Genomic DNA, 15145 nt, shown 5'->3' on the forward strand with positions numbered 1-15145 from the left:
CAGGCAGTCAGTGGGAGGTGGGGTCAGCCCCACAAGGACGGCTAAGCCGTGGATACCACAGCGGAGGAAGTAAAAAGCTTCAGACAGACTCTCACATTTATATTTATGGGTGGGCGAGTCCTCTCCCCAGTAACTGCAGACAGAATAAGTACTAAGGAATGGAGAAGATTCCAGAAAAAGAAGGACTAGGTTTTCTGCATCCCAAGTATATAGTGGCTCAGAGTACCTCTAGATCTGGTGTTCCACTATAAATACTACATATTTACTCTCAGTAGCAAGTGAAGCAAGAGGAATTTGAATTCACAAGTAGTGCTTCGTATGTTATTTTCTTTCTAACTTTCTGTGTATTTTAGTATAATAAAAAAGTCTTGGGGCGCCTGGGTGGCTTGGGCGGTTAAGTGTCTGACTTCGGCTCAGGTCATGATCTCACGGTCCGTGGGTTCGAGCCCTGCGTCAGGCTCTGTGCTGACAGCTCAGAGCCTGGAGCCTGTTTCAGATTCTGTGTCTCCCTCTCTCTCTGCCCCTCCCTGTTCATGCTCTGTCACTCTCTGTCTCAAAAATAAATAAACGTTAAAAAAAAATTGTTTTTAAAAGTCTTGCTCTCCTTTAATGCTATTTAAACTTTCATAAAAATCTCAACACAAAGCAATAATTATAAAAGGAAAGTATTGTTTTAATATTAAAGAAATATTTTCTTTTTACTTCAATCAAGATAACAGCTGAGTCACAAATGTGAGTCCGTTGTTTATTATAATATTTTCAATTCTAAGTAAATTTGAAGATAGGACACACTTTTACCATCTAGCTTGTTGCACTGTTATATTTTCACAGCCAAAAGTGCAGAGAAACGAGATTTACAAAAAAGTGTTGGTAACAGTGGGAAAATTTAGTGTGAAACATGCTCACATATTTTAGAAAAAAACTGAGATATATTTTACTCTAAAATTTTCTAAAATGTTTTCTGAAAGTTACTTTGATTATCAAAAATTTTATTAAATTATAAGCACTTCTTTTAAAGGTCTTCCCACAAAAAAGTGAGTGCTTAAAAAGGAGGTTCATAAGCCTCTAATTAGTATCTTTTATTTATAAAATAGCTTAATTTAACTTTAATAATCTTAAATAACTTCAATTCACATGTAATTATTTCCTTAGAAATTATTTTCTTTATTTTTTTAATGTTTATTTACTTTTGAGAGAGAGAGACAGACAGCGAGGAGCCCAATGTGGGGCTTGAACTCAGGAACCATGAGCCATGAACTGTGAGATCATGACCTGAGCTGAATCAAGAGTCAGAAGCTTAACTGACTGAGCCACCCAGGTACCCCTGATCTTGTTAACTGCATAGCTCTCCCCAAATATTTTCCTACCTTATCAGCTGCATATTTTCACTACCTAAATTGTTGTCAAGATAGTTTTTTTGTAGCTCATAATTTTAAAAATAGGCAGTTCCTTTTTCATTCCGTGTATGAGAATGTAATGTTGCATATGGCTTTTTAAACAACATATGTTTCCTCTAATGCCAACAATTCTGCCTTTACAATTCTGATGAGGTCTTATAACATGCCTCCTGGGAGATAATCACTAGACTAATAGCCACCAAACGGTGAAGTTACCCAATAGTGTGTCACGTATTAAATTCCCCCAGTAACCACACAGATCTGCATTCAAGATAGTTGTCCTTTGCCTTTCTTACTTCCAAGTCTTGGTTAGTCTAGTATACTATATATTAAAAACTCATTGTGAATCGGATGTAACTTATATTATACCCGCATTACCCAAGTTCTTATACAATAGAGTTTCTCTTTGGAAATCCTTGCCAAAATCAGGAAAACTCTCTTCTTTTTACCAGTCTTTAGTAATCAATAGCCTCTTTTCAAAAGCAAAAAAAATAATCAGAGCTCAAAGAGATCGAAATCAATCATAGTGTGATTTTTTAAATTTCTACTAAATTCTACAGTTCATGTGGTAATGATGTGTCACCCACACTTACCTCTTGACCAGCTTCTGGTGACACTTCTTCATTTAATGTATAAATTCTGAGCAAATGAGGTACTCTTATCTTAGAGAAAGTGGAAGAAAACAAAGGCATGTCTATGGCCAAATTCCATTGATAGCACGTGGTGACACTTCCTCAAAGTGAAGCAGAAACTTGAGCCCTTGCCCCTCATTATAACCTCCCAGGATGGAATCTGATTATAACCCGTCTTATATTCTTGGGGCATTTAATGACAATTTTCTTCTATTAAAAATGTTAATAAGTAATTATCATGCATTTTTTTACAGGGAAGAAAAGTATTAAAAATTCTCAGTTTATTTCAAACTTCTATGTCTTTCCCTTATAAATTGGACATGTTTCCTCAATGGAATATAACCTGAATGCCTTGTATGACATTCTTGAGAAACAGTAGTAATCCATCCCTCCCAGATGGGACAAGTATTGTCACATGGCAAACATTCAACAGTCTGATTCTGTAAAACATATTTATTCAAAGAGCTCCTGGATCAGTGAGCTAAATCTCTCCCAAATCCACCCACACTCATACCTTTAGTATTTCACAATTTCTACCAAATGGTCATTCTCTCCTCCTATCAAACTTAAGCTTAGTTGGAAAATCTTACAGAATGGCTTTACTTCCCACGTTAAAACATTCCTATGTCTAAGATATGCTTTATCTTCATCATTTTTATATGCAGCAAAGGAAAATGAAATTCCATACAACTTTAATTCGCATAAAATAGAATCTTGCTCGATGATGTGATATAGGCTTTAAGAGTTGCCTTTTTTTTTTTTTTTTTTTTTTTTTTACTTAATTTGCACTGGCTCTTTTACTCAGGAAAATACTGGATTTGCAAACTTCATCAGACACTCAAAACCAATTTTATATCTGAGTGGAATGGATAAGTATGGTCATAGTCTACACACAGAATCACATTAGCCCTGGGAAGAGAGAGTGACAGAGAAGGAACCCAAAGTGGAGAGAGGTATAATGAATCAGATCACTACATTTCCTACCATTTATCCCATTTGCACAAATTCAAAAACTTTACCATATAATTTAATCCCTATGGAACTGAGTAATATGATCTTTGAACCATAATAAGATAATCCAAAAGGAACCAATTTGTATGTCCAAAAACTGAAATCACCTCTTCATATCTTTTTAAAAACAAAAGATACCTGTCTTTCATTTATTCTGTGCATACTTACTCAGAGATTATTATGTCCTAGGTAGTGTTCTAGCCCTTGGGATACATTAAGGAGAATAAAAGAAGAAAAGGATTTCTGTCTTTGTCGGAGGGAGACAGAAACTTAGCAAATATCTAATAAATACATAAATTATATAGTATATACGAAGATGAAATTCTTATGGAAAAAAGGCAGAACACTGTTAGAGGAATGAGATCTGCCAATGGGTAGGTGTCTATCAGCAATCTGAAATGAGATAACCAGGGCAAACTTTGTTGGGTAGATGACAATTGTTTGACGACATGAAAGCAGTGAAGCAAACCACGTGGCTCTGAAGGAGGGTCATTTCAAAGAGAATAGCAAGGGCCAGGACCCCATGGAAGCAAGATGGCTTGACACACTCAGGAAATACAAGGAGGTCAGCATGTCGGAGAAGGGTGAAGGGAAAGGTCAATTAGAAGGCAGATGCAAAGATCCCAGTGAGATATGATGGTTGCTTGGACTGCAGTGGAAGCAGTGGAAAAGGTGAAACATCTCCAGATTCTGAAAGTACGTTGAAAGTGGAGTCGATAGAATTTCTCAACAAAAATCATTTCAGTGTTCACCATCAATATGTCAGTATTTATCATCAACACGTTCAAAGGAAAGGAAAGAGAAAGAGAATGTGCGATTTACTGAATGCCTGTGATAAGCCAGGTGCTGTGCTGAGTTCTGTCCCAGACACCCCAGCAGCAAGCTAGAAGAAAAATGTCACCAGCACATGTCTCTGTGAACTAACACTGAGTTTCTGAGTCCTCTCTTGAATATTCTGCTATTTTACATTCCTTTTCTAAATGACTAAAAGGTAAAAGATCCTAAATGGATGAATGCTAAATGGATTATGTTATTGTTTTGAACAGGCTTCTAAAAGCTTAGTTGTCAGAGAATCCTCAAATCAGCGAAAAAACAATCTATACAATAAGAAACACTTATCTGAAAAAAACAAAACAAAACAAAACATTTCCCAAAAGACACTTAGAAGTGAACAAGAGGCCAGGAAGAAAACCTCAAAATAGAAAATTCCTGGGAAGGCAAAGCTGCCCAACAAAATCCTTGTTTGTAACAAAGAAGGGGGAGCAGTGAAATGTTACTTATAATTGCAAGTCAGAGTTACATGGAAAGTCCTCCCATCTCTTATTCACATGACCTGTTAGCCCAGACCTGAAATCATGGTTCTGTGTCCCCTACTGAACCCAGAAACCTGGAAGCCCTAGAATATTTAGTACTTAGCTTTCCCGAGGGTGGTGAGGTTTATTTAGAACAAATATTATGCAGATATTAGATAGTGCTTACGCACTATGTACCAGGCACCTGTTAGCTTGTGCAATCATCACAACAAGCATATGAGGTGATTATCTTCAGTCTCCACACTTTATAATGAAGACACTCAAGTCAGAGGGCTTAGGTCATGTGTCTGATGCTGCGTAGCCAGAAGTGGAGGGCCCTGAGTTCCGACACAGGAGAGAAAGAGGGGTTTGGATCACCGCTCTGAGAAAGGATGGTTTTTGTGTAATAGTGAGATCAACGTATGCAAGGCTTATAAGATAATACTATATTTTAGTCAGAAAACCTATCAGCTGTTCCTTAATATTTTCCTCCATTGCGATGAGGAATTAAGCTCCAAATAATCTGACTACTCCCTAAAGCATTTTCTTTTTGCCGACTGGACTTCACCGCGCCCTTCCCCCATGCCTACATCTTGCCCATAGGCGTTGACTCTGACCCCAAATGCCATTCCCTCACTCCCTGGCTATTTGAAACTCATACACCTTGTGAACATTCTGGTTCATACCACCCTTTCCTAAGGAGCTCATCTTTCCACTCCATCTTTCCAGTCCTTTGTTTTCAGACTGCCGATTCTGGGTCAGTCATACTACTTGTATTGCTATTGAGGTATTCATTGTAAGTGTAGCTGGGATAATGGTTATATGTAAAAATGGGGTATAGAAAGATGCATGGGTAAATCCCTGTAGCTGAATGCTGTACTGTTGATGGTTTTCCACTTCCTCTCAATAGCAAAACAAAACAAAAATCACTTAATCTTGCAAATTTAAAAGCCTGTCAATTCCATGTTTAAAAAAAAAAAACACTTTTTTTTTTTTTCTGTAACTTTTCAGTGGTCAGTGAAGAATTCCTTCCCTTCACTTCCACCCTCTTCCCTTCTGTCTGGGTAACTTCAGCTTTAGTGGGGGCTCAGGTAGCATCACAGAAACCAAGGTGCGGGGGGAGGGGGGGCGGGGTGCCTGGGTGGCCCATTGGTTAAGTGGCTAATTCTTGATCTTGGCTCAGGCTCAGGTCACGATCTCGAGGTTTGTGAGATTGAGCGCCACATCAGGCTCTGCGCTGACAGCACGGAGTCGGCTTGGGATTTTCTCTCTCTCTCTCACTCTGCCCGCCCCCCCCCCCCCCCCCCGGCTCGTGTGCATGTTCCCTCTCCTTCTCTCTTTCTCTTTTAAAATAAATAAACATTTTTAAAAAGGTAAAAGAAATCAAGGTAGGGAAGGGATGCAGAAGAGAGGGGCTCTTTAGGTCTGTGACCCTCCTCTGTTCTCCCAGGTTTCTGCAGTGATGTGATGGGTCAGCCAGTTCTTACCATTGGCCTTTCCCAAGCCAACATGGGTAGCTGACATCCAGAGTCCTTTGTTTTCAGTGGACATATCCAGGTCCTCCTCATTCAAGTGGCAAAGACTTGTTCACTTTTCTGTCGCTCTCTCTCTCTCATTTCTAAGCCCTTTTTGAAAACTCTCGCCAAATTCCAAAATTCGCTGGTTTTGGGAGAGTAGGAAGCCTCCTCAGTCTCCTTTTATACCTAATCTCCTCCCTTGCTCCGTTTCTTAACTCCCTTGCTGATCCATACTCTGGCTCCATGCTGAGCTTCTCTGTAAGGGATCCAGCGCCCTTAGACCACAGCCTGAGAAAAAAAGACACAAATCCTCTACGCCCTGGGATCCCCCTTAAAAAATGTCTGCTGCCCTATCATTTCCCTCCAAGGCATGGAATGCAGCCTGAAAAGAAGCAGTGGGAGGAATTCCTCATTAATCTCTAATTACTTTTTCTCCTTCCTCTTAACCAAGCTCCCTTCCTGCCTCCTAGGTCTTTTCTGTTAATGTGTCTAGAATCAAAATGTCTTCCTTTGTCCTCTGTTCTTTTCTGCTGTGTAGTTACTGACTAAACCCACTCTCCAAATCCTTCAGACTTTGCTCTTAATAATCAATACTAAGATTTTCAAGTTCAAAATTGTCCTTTTGTTCTTATGCATGAAGTAGCAAACCTACACCTCAAGGCAGTACATACAAAAAGCCATTAATTGGGGCGCCTGGGTGGCGCAGTCGGTTAAGCGTCCGACTTCAGCCAGGTCACGATCTCGCAGTCCGTGAGTTCGAGCCCCGCGTCGGGCTCTGGGCTGATGGCTCAGAGCCTGGAGCCTGTTTCAGATTCTGTGTCTCCCTCTCTCTCTGCCCCTCCCCCGTTCATGCTCTGTCTCTCTCTGTCCCAAAAACAAATAAACGTTGAAAAAAAAAATTTTTTTTCAAAAAGCCATTAATGAAGCCTGAAAGATAAGGGAAGGGGAAGTAGGGAAAGGCACTGAAAACCGCATGATTTAAAATCAAAATTTTACTCCACTACGGTCTTTATTCACTAACTAAATAGAAGTTCCCCATAAGCATTGATTGATGCATCTTACATATTTCCAGAGTCAGGCACTTAATAGTACTGCTGACTTGTTGAATGGAGAAACAAAGCCAAAGTAAGAAAAGTAACTATCCAAAAATATGTAAAACTGTTTTACGTTCGTTGGACAAAGGAAAATTAATAATGGTGATAAAAGTAACAGCTAGGGCTATGAACCAGGCGCTATTCCAGTGCTTTGCATATATTTATTTATTTAATCTTGGAAACTCCTCTATGAGTTAGGTACCATGATGAGGCACACAAAGGTGAAGCGATTTGCCCAAAGTCAAATACCAGAAATCAGGGAAGCTGAATCCCAATTCAGGTAACCTGGTTCCATCATCTGAACTCTTAGTAACTCTGCCAGTGCCACCTCTCAGTACGATTCCTTTTATGGATATGCCAGTTGAAGCTTGCAAATTTATGTCAAACCATTCGATGTGTGCTACACAATCTCTTCTCTGCCTTCAACCACTTTGAATATGAAACTATATTCTCATGTTTTCCTTGAAAATCTACCCCTGAAAATATGAGATGTTAAGATACTGTTTCTTCCTGGGGCTCCTGGGTGGCTCAGGCGGTTAAGTGTCCGACTTCAGCTCAGGTCATGATCCCACCATTAATGGGTTCAAGACCCACATTGGGCTCTGTGCTGACAGCTCAGAGCCTGGAGCCTGCTTCAGATTCTGTGTCTCCCTCTCTCTCTGCCCCTCCCCTGCTTGCCCTCTGTCTCTGTCTCTCTCTCTCAAATACATAAACATTTTTAAAAATACTGTTTCTTCCTATTTTTGCATATAGTTTCCTCCTTTAAAGAAAGAAATCCACATAGTGGACTTTCAGTATTTTTTTTTTTTTTTTTAATGAATATGTTGTTTATTCTCATTTCTTAGATGCTGGCTTAGGGAACTTTCTAACTCATACCTTCATGCCAATTATCCTAACTGTGCTTTTTCATTCAGGTTTATTTCCTTCTCTTGGGGCACTTTATAGGATAATTTTCCAGGCTGCCATCAACCATGGCAAAGCCTCCTTTTACTCTACTAATGATCTGTAGAGATGTGTTGTTTGAGTCAAGTTGATGTTATTGTTAGCTGAATGGATTTTTCTCTTTTATGCTTCCAAAATTTCATCTAACTCCCCTTACAACATCTGAAATAGCTTAAAAAATTTCTTCTATCTCTGCTAAAACCCTAACTTTCCACGTGTCAAAACTATTGTATGAACATTTCTGTGACAGGCAAGAATATGGCAAAGCTTCACAAACAAACTCAGTATCCCTGCCCCCCACCATATGCTAAGTAGTTATTCTGATCCTGTGTAATACATTTCCTTGATGTGGGTCAAAAGCTATCCAATGACAGGAACCAGGACTGCTCAAACTTAAGCCAATATTATAAATTACGTGGATGCTCAGTAAACACTAATGAAAGACAATGATGTTGATAGCACATTGGTTCCAATTGGCTTTAAATTAACTTATAAATGGAAGGTTATTTCCTCCTCTGATTACACTAAATCAAGGAAATCATGGCTGTAAACAAACACAAGAATGTATATTCTGTTTTTCATAACACAAAATTTTGAACAGCAATGTAATTTTTACTAATCCTCATCATTTTCAATTGTGTTTACTTCTCTGATTATTTAGAAAGAAACTCTCAATTGCATATTCATAGTCATAAACATTACTTGCTAATTTTTGATTTATGAAACAAAACATGTTAGTTTTAATATTAAAATCTCGATAAGTTTCCAAATGTGAGTGATAGAGTTATATTACCATATCAATTTTGAGATGAAATTCTTCAACAGAAGTAGTGAGAAAATAATCTCACTTTGCTTTACTTCTTCTAGCTCAAAATGGAGAAAGCAACCAACCAAATTGTCTACGATACCTATAAATTAGAAATTAAACAAACCTGGGGCACCTGGGTCACTCAGTCGGTTAAACGTCTGACTTCGGCTCAGATCATCTCATGGTTCACAGATTCGAGCCCTGCGTCTGGCTCTGTGCTGACAACTCAGCCTGGATCCTGCTTTGGATTCTGTGTCTCCCTCTCTCTCTGCCTCTCCCTGACTTGTACTCTCTCTCTCTCTCTTTCAAACATAAATAAAAAAAAAAAAAAACATTTAAAAATAAACAAATAAACATTAAAAAAAAGAATTAAATTAAACAAATCTATTGTCTGGCACTTTTAAGTAAAATGTAATTGCAAAAATCTATAGTTATATTAATTGTTTCTCCTACAAATAATTAATAATAAATATACATTGATTTGAAATAAATACACAAATAAGGCACAAGCACACAAACACATAAAAGATTAGCAGCTATCTTTCCAGGTAAATTACTACAGCATTTTATTGTCAGTTGCAGGTTTACCAAATTAAATTGCTTGCAAAGTACCTAAAACACTGCAGATAAACTCTAGCAGTCAGCAAGCTCCATCTATGCCCACAGAATTTCCAATTAGCTTTTTAGAGATTTACTTTCTGAATGGAGCAGACCACTATTCTAAACCTTTGGAGAATTATCCAATCTGAAAAAAAATAAATAAATACAAAAACAGAGAAAAGAGGCACGCCTAGGTGACTCTGTCAATTAATCATCCGACTTTGGCTCAGGTCATGATATGGCAGTTCATGAGATTGAGCCCTGTGTAGGGCTCTGTGCTGACAGCTCAGATTCTGTGTCTCCCTCTCTCTCTGCCCTTCCCCCATTCTGGCTCTGTCTTTCTCTCTCAAAAATAAATGAACATTAATTTTTTTAAAAAAATTTGAGAAAAGAGCAATAGACCCATAAATAAATTAAAAAGAAACACATAAAATGCTAATTAATGTTTTCACAGTGATATGAAAAGCTGTATCAGTCAAAAAACAAGGGCAATACAAGTAAGCAGAAATAAACATAAAGATTGACTGGCAGAGAGAGAGATATTAGGCAATCTTTTAAAAATAAGATAGAAAAGCAAGTAATGGTTGATTATGAACAAGAGGGGTGAGGGAAGAGCTGAAAGATTAACAATGCCCAGCTTCTAAATACAGAAGTTTCTAGAAAGAAAGAATGGAAGATGAAAAGAGGACATTATCAAAAGCATAATAAGATAGATTTTCAAAACTGAAGGAGAGCAGACCAAATTTTAAGACCAAAGAATGAAATTATACACACTTCAATGCACACCACTGTAAATTTTAGAATACTAGAAATAAATCTATCATTTCTAAAATCTTTCAGAAAAAGAAAATAAAAAAAGAGAAGTTACAATTCTCAACAACAAAATCAGGTAACAAAAGATGTAAATACAAATTCCTTTAAATACAAAAATATATGTACTGTGTCTTATCTAAAAATCATAATGTAGGTGTATCTTACTGAATTGTGAGACTTTTTTTATATACAAGGATGAAAAAAATTTATACCATGCACCTCATCTTAAGAAGTTCTTGGAGGTGACATCAATAAGATGGCAAGACAGGGACCTCTGGACCATTTATTCTTCCTCCCACGGATGTACCAATTTAACACCAATACATGGATCAATTCTATTTGTGAGAAATCCAGAAACTAGCAGAGAGTCTTCTGCATGTTTTACACGTGGTCAGGTGTAAAACCAGCCACATCAAAACTGGAAAGAATGGGGCGCCTGGGTGGCGCAGTCGGTTAAGCGTCCGACTTCAGCCAGGTCACGATCTCGCGGTCCGTGAGTTCGAGCCCCGCGTCGGGCTCTGGGCTGATGGCTCGGAGCCTGGAGCCTGTTTCCGATTCTGTGTCTCCCTCTCTCTCTGCCCCTCGCCCGTTCATGCTCTGTCTCTCTCTGTCCCAAAAATAAATAAACGTCGAAAAAAAAAATTAAAAAAAAAAAAAAAAAACTGGAAAGAAAATTAGAGACATCCTTTTGCAATAATCCCCAGGCTTGGCCCAGTGCCATATGACTGGGAGGAAACCTCCAGCTCTCAGCTTCTCCCTGAAAAGGGAAAGAGTTGGAGTACACATCTAACTTTCAACTTTTCCAGGTGCTACTCCAGGGGATGGCTTTTGTGTCACCTGTCTAGGAGCACTGACAGGGCCTACCATATGCCAGATCCCTGGAGACTACAGAGATAAAGCCAGCAGTCTGAAATAGTGTGTGGCCCTCAGACAGCTTGTCCCAATGCAAGCAGGTTCAATGAAGACCGAGTAGGAATATATATATAATTTCCCAGCTTCTCCTTGGAAAAGAAAAAAATTGGTCCACACGTCAACTGTTGCAACTTTTCCAGGAGTTGCTCAAGGGGAGCATTTTGTCTTACCTATCTTGGGTGTTGTTGGGAGCTGGCATGCTATACAGACCTAGGGGCCCCTAAGAAAAAAGGCAGGCAGATTGTAGCACCAAAAGGTTTAAGAGGTTCACAAAAGCTCTGGCTACACTGTCTGGTGAAGGTCTTATCCTGTATGAGGCCAATCCATAGATGTTTATAGCAGTTTTATCCATAATCTCCAAAACCTGGAAGCAACCAAGATGGGATAAGTAAACTATGACACATGCAGCCACTGCAGTATTATTCAGCCCTAAAAATAAAAGAGCTATCAAGCTATGGAAAAACATACAAAAACCCTAAATGCATACCACTAAGTGAACGAAGCCCATCTGATAAGGCTGAATACTAAATGATTCCAACTACGTAACATTGTGGAAAAGGCAAAATAAAAACTATGGAGACAATAAAAAGATCAATAGTTGCCAGGGTTTAGGGAGAAGAGGATGAAGAGGTATGGCACAGAGGATTTTTAGAGTAGTGAAAATACTCTGTATAATACTATAACAATGAATGAATACATACATGTCATTATACAGTTGCCCAAATCCATAGAATGTATAGCACAAAGAGTGAACCCTAATGTAAACTATGGGCTTTGTGTGGTTATGATGTGTAAATCTAGGTTAATCGGTTGTTACAAACTAGCACTCTGGTGGGGGATACTGATAATGGGGGGTTCTGTGCACCTGTAGCGGGAAAAGCGTGTATGAGAAATCTCTGTACCTGCCTCTCAATTTTACTGTGAACCTAAAACTGCTCTAAAAAATAGTTTATTTATTTTAATGGAGAGATAAAGACTTCCCCAGGCAAACAAAAGCTGAAAAAGTTTACCACCAGATCTGCCTTATGGAAATGCTAATGGGAGTTCTTCAGTTTGAAACAAAAGTAACATGGTAGCACAAGAATGTATAAAACTTGTTGGTAAAGGTGTATATACATAAACAAATACAGAATATTCTATTTATGTAATGGTGGAAGATAAATTACTTTTCATTCTTGTATGAACTTTAAAAGACAAAGTATTAAAAATAACCATCACTAAAATATACATCAATAGATACACAATACAAATAAATTTAAATTGTGACATCAATAACAAAGTGGGAGGGGCACCTGGGTGGCTCAGTTGGCCAAGCCTCTGATTTCTGCTCAGGTCACGATCTTGCAGTTCTTGATTTCCAGCCCCTCGTTGGGCTCTGTGCTGACCACTCAGAGCCTGGAGCCTGCTTCCGATTCTGTGTTTCCCTTTCTCTCTGCCCCTCCCCTGCTCCCCCCCTCCAAAAATAAATAAATAAACATTTAAAAAAATGTTTTTTTAAATAACAAAGTGGGAGGGAGAGTAAAAGTGTAGAATTTTTATATGCTATTGAAGTTAGGTTGTTATCAGCTTAAGACAGACTATTATAACTGTGAGATATTATGATGTATGCCCCATGGTAACCAGAAAAAAAAAAACAACTACAAGACAAACAGAAAACAACAAAATGATGAGAGGAAATTTTTCCATATCAATAATTTATTTATTTTTTTTAAAAAAAAATTTTTTTTTCAACGTTTATTTATTTTTGGGACAGAGAGAGACAGAGCATGAACGGGGGAGGGGCAGAGAGAGAGGGAGACACAGAATCGGAAACAGGCTCCAGGCTCTGAGCCATCAGCCCAGAGCCTGACGCGGGTCTCGAACTCCCGGACAGCGAGATCGTGACCTGGCTGAAGTCGGACGCTTAACCGACTGCGCCACCCAGGCGCCCCTCAATAATTTATTTAAATGTAAATGGATTAAATCCCCCCGCTAAATGACAGAGTGGTTGCATAGATTAAAAAAAAAATTCAAGTACTGTATATGCCATCTATTAAAGACTCACTTTGATCTAAGGGCATACATAGGCTGAAAGTAAAAAGATGGAAAAAGATACTCTATGAAAATGGCAATCAAAATGGAGCAGAAGTGACTACACTCATATCAAACAAAATAGACTTAAAGTCAAAAACTGTCATAAAAACAAAGAAGGACATTGTATAATGACAAAAGCTCAATTCATCAGAAAAATGTTACAATTATAAGTGTATTTGCACCTAACATCAGAGTACTTAATGCAAACATTGACAGAATTGAAGAGAGAAATAGACAGCAATATAGTAAAATTAGGAGACTTTTATACTCTACTTTCAATAATGGATAAAACAACTGGAGAGAAAATCAACAAAGAAACAGCAGACTTGAACAGCACTATAGACTAAGTAGACATAAAAGACATTTACAGAACATTCCACTCAACAGCAGCAGAACATATTCAAGAGTATAAAGAACATTCTCCAGGATAGATCGCATGTTAGAAAAAAGACAAGTCTTAGCAAATTTAATCATAATGGAAAGAAATTGTAAATCAATAACAGAAGAAAAACTGGATAATTCACACATGTGTGAAAAATAAACAGCACACTTTCACCAATCAATGGGTCAAAGAAAAAATATCAAAAGAGAAATTAAAAAATATCTTGAGGCCAGTGAAAACAAAAACACAAAATACCAAAACTTAAAGAATGCAGCAAAAGCAGACTAAGAGGGAAATTTATAACAATAAATACCTACATTAAAAAAGAAGAAAGATCTCAAATAAACAACCTAACTTGGCATCTCAAGAAACTAGTTAAAGAACAAATTCAGTCCAATGTTACAAGGAAGGAAACAATAAATGTTAGAGGAGAAATCAATTAAATACAAAATAGAAAAACAGTAGGAAAAAAATTACCAAAACTAAGAGTTGGGATTTTGAAAAGATAAAATTGACAACTTTCAACTAGACTAAGAAAAAAGACAAAATATTAAATAAATAAAATCAGAAATTAAAGAGGACTCATTACAACTGATACCTTAGAAATAAAAAGGATCATAAGAAATTATAATGAACAATTATATAGCAAGAAACTGGATAACTTAGAAGAAATAGATAAATTCCTGAAAACATACAACCTATAGGACTCAATCATGAAGAAATAGTAAGTCTAAACACACTTATATCTACAAAGGAGACTCAATCACAGCCAAAATTGTCCCAATAAAGAAAAGTCAAGGACAAGATGGTTTTACGATGGATTCTAACAAACACTTAAAGGAATAATTAATTAATTTCAATTATTATCATACTCTTCCAAAAGATTGGAGAAAGAACACTTCCAAACTCTTTCTATGAAGCCAGCATTATGCTGATATCAAAGTTAGACAAAGACACTACAAAAACAAAACAAAACAAATAAACAAACAAACAAAAAACTACAGACCAATGTCCTTAATGAACATAGCTGTAAAAATCCTAAACAAAATACTAGCAAACCAAATCAAAATCACATTAAAAAGATCATTAAATAAACCAAATAGGATTTATCCTTGGGCTGCAAGAATGATTCAACATATGCAAGTCAAAATGTGACACAGTACATTAGCAGAATGAAAGATAAAAATCACATGATCATCTCAATAGATGGAAGAAAAAGTATTTGGTAAAATGTATTACCTATTTATGGAAACCTTTCAACAATAAGAGAAAGTGAAAAACTTATACCCTGAGCACCACAAATTATTGATGAAAGAAATTTAGAAAGACACAAAAAACTGGAAGGATACTATATTCAAGAATTAAAAATTTTAACATTGTTAAAATGTCTATAGGATACAAAATGATCTACAGAGCCAATGCAATATCGAAATCTCAAAGGTATTTTTCTGTAGAAATAGGAAAAACTATTCTAAAATTCATGTGGAATCACAAAAGATAGCCAAACCAACCTTAAGAAAGAAGAATAAAGCTAGAGGCATCACACTTCCTGATTTCATAAATTATGCAGCTACAGTAATTAAAATATTATAATTCTGGTATAAAGACAGAAATATAGTCCAACGGAACAGATTAGAGTCCAGAAATAAATCCATGTGTGCACAGTCAATGG

This window comes from Puma concolor, chromosome B1 (genome assembly GCF_028749965.1).
Source record: "Puma concolor isolate L17-30 chromosome B1, mPumCon1.1.hap2, whole genome shotgun sequence".
Lineage (NCBI taxonomy): Eukaryota > Metazoa > Chordata > Mammalia > Carnivora > Felidae > Puma > Puma concolor.